The following is a 2,831-nucleotide window of genomic DNA, read 5'->3' as shown; positions in this document are numbered from 1 at the left end:
ACTCACCTCGGCCTCCCAAAGTGCTGGGATTACAGGCTGAGCCACCGAGCCCGGCCCTGTTCCAGCTACTTTTAAGGCTGAGGCAGGAGAATCACCCGAGCTCAGCAGGTAGAGGCTGCGGTGGCCATGAGCATGCCACTGTACTCCAGCCTGGCAACAGAGTGAGACTCCCAACTCAAAAAAAAAAAAGGTGAAGGAAAACACTCGTGGAGGTGATAATGGAGTGGCACCTTGACAACCAGAAGTTTCAAAGCTTAGACTAATAGTTCTGAGTGTGGTCCAGGAATCCCTGGGGATCCCCAAGATCCTTTCTGAGGGTCTTGGAGGCCAAAAGTGTTTTATTTTCTTCTCTTTTTGAGTCAAGAGTCTCACTCTGTCACCCAGACTGGAGTGCAGTGGCACGCTCAAGGCCACTGCAGCCTCAACCTGCTGGGCTCAAGCAATCCTTCAGTCCTAGCCTTTCAAGTAGCTGGAAATATAGGCACACACCACCACGCCTGGCCACTTTTTAAAAAATTTATTGTAGAGATGAGGTCTCGCCAAGTTTCCCAGGCTGGTCTCAAACCTGTGGGCTCAGGTGATCCTCTCACCTCAGTCTCCCAAAGTGCTGGAATTTATCAGCGTAAGCCACCGTGCCAGGCCAAAAGTGTTTTCATGATACCAGGCTATTATTTGTCCTTTTCACATTTATTATCTCCCAGGTTTACAGTAGGTTTCTCCAGAAGTCACACAACATGAGATCTCACAAGAGACTGAATGCAGAAAGGATTAGGAGAATCTAGCTGTCTTCCATTAAGCCAAACATTAAAGAGATTTGCAGAAATGCAAAGCAATGGCACTCTTGTCACTAAATATTTTTTGTTTTAGAAAATAGCTATTGAGCCAGGTGTGGTGGCTCACACCTATAATCCCAGCACTTTGGGAGGCAGAGGCAAGAGGATTGCCTAGGAGACCAGCCTGGGCAACATGACGAGACCTCATCTCTAAAAAGAAAAAAAAAAGCAATTAGCTATTTGTTATATGTGAATATGCAAAAGAAATAATAAAGTGACAATTCTCTGAGAATGGAGCTCTGATGGGAGCTCCAAGCCCTTTCTCCTCCTTCCATTTTGCTAGGCTGCTGTTTTTCATGGGTGCAAGAGAGCTGGTGGGGGTGGTGGTCAGGATATGGTACATAAAATGCCACAAAGCAAGCGCCTTGTAATGAAGGTTCCCCCATTTTTCTTGAATAAATGCTCCTCAGTTTTTATTTTTTCTCTTTCTCTCTTTAGAGACAGGGTCTCACTCTATCACCAGACTGGAGTGCAATAGCACAATCACAGCTTACTGTGTTACGAGCACAAGCTTGGGCACATGCCGCCCACAGCTAAACTCAACAGAAGAGAGATGGTGGAAGGAAAGTGACTTTATTCCAAAAGCCAACAGATGGCCAGGTTCTTGCCTCAAGGAAACCATTTCAGATGTTTAGTCTGAGCGCCGGGGTTTAAAAAGGGAAATTTGGTCAGGTGCAGTGACTCACACCTATAATCCCAGCACTTTGGGAGGCTAAGGTGAGAGGATTGCCTGAGCCCATGGGTTTGAGACCAACCCAGGCAACTTGATGAGACCTCATCTCTACAACAAATAAAAAAAATTAGCTGGGAGTGGTGGCGTGTGCCTGTAGCTCCAGCTACTTGGAAGGCTGAGGTGGAAGGATCGCCAGAGCCCAGCAGGTCGAGAATGCAGTGGCCGGGCATGGCCACTGCACTCCAGTCTGGGCGACAGAGTGAGACTCCAACTCAAAAAAAAAAAAAAAAAGAAGGTGGTCCTCCCAGAGGTCTGGTTGATATTATCTCAGCTGCTGTCAGGTTATGGGTCAACTCCCTAAGTGGGAGGGTCCTGCAATCAGACTGTTTTAAGATTAGCCCTTATGATTTCTAAAGCAAGCATAAGGTCAGATAAGTATGCATGGTGGAAAGAAGTTTCTAAAGCATTTTAAGATTGAAAAAAACTTTAAAATACACTTTAAAGCTGAGATGCTCAGTTTCAATTGCAGCATTAAACTCCTGGGCACAAGTGATCCTCCCACCTCAGCTTGCCGAGTAGCTGGGACTACAGGTGCGCCACCACACCTGGCTATTTTTCAAAATTTTTTTGTAGAGACAGGATCTCTCTATGTTACCCAGGCTAGCCTCAAATTTTTGACCTTGAGCCATCCTCCTACCTCAACCTTCCAAGATGATGGGCTTACAGGTGTGAACCATGGCTCCCAGTCTCTCCTTGGTTGCTTTTTTTTTTTGAGTTAGAGTCTCACTCTGTCACCCAGGCTGGAGCGCAGTAGCACACTCACAGTCACCACAGCCTCAATCTGCTGAGCTCAGGCGATCCTTCTGCCTCAGCTTTCCAAGTAGCTGGAACCACAGCTGTGTGCCACCATGCCTGGCTAATTTTTTATTTATTATAGAGACAAGGTCTAGCCAAGTGGCCCAGGCTAGTCTTGGAACCCCTGGGCTCAGGCAATCCTCTTGCCTTTGCCTACCAAAGTGCTGGGATTACAGGTGTGAGTCCCCATGTCCAGCTGCTTTTTCTTTTTCTTTTTTTACCTTTTTTCCTTTATTTTGATAGCTTTAGGATACAAATAGTTTTTGGTTACACAGTTTCATTGTATAGTGGTGAAGAAATCTGGACTTTAAGTGTACCAACCCACCACCCTCACCTGTGCACACTGTACCTGACAGATGATTTTCCGTCCCTCCACCCCCTTCCCCTCACCTGCTTCTGAGCCTCCAGTGTGTCTAATATACCTCTCTCTCTCTCTCTCTCTCTCTCTCTCTCTCTCTCTCTCTCTCTCT

This window comes from Carlito syrichta, unplaced genomic scaffold, assembly GCF_000164805.1.
Source record: "Carlito syrichta isolate Samal-C Ts95f unplaced genomic scaffold, Tarsius_syrichta-2.0.1 Scaffold98407, whole genome shotgun sequence".
In the NCBI taxonomy this organism is placed as follows: Eukaryota; Metazoa; Chordata; class Mammalia; order Primates; family Tarsiidae; genus Carlito; species Carlito syrichta.
Note: the sequence above shows the minus strand (reverse complement) of the source record.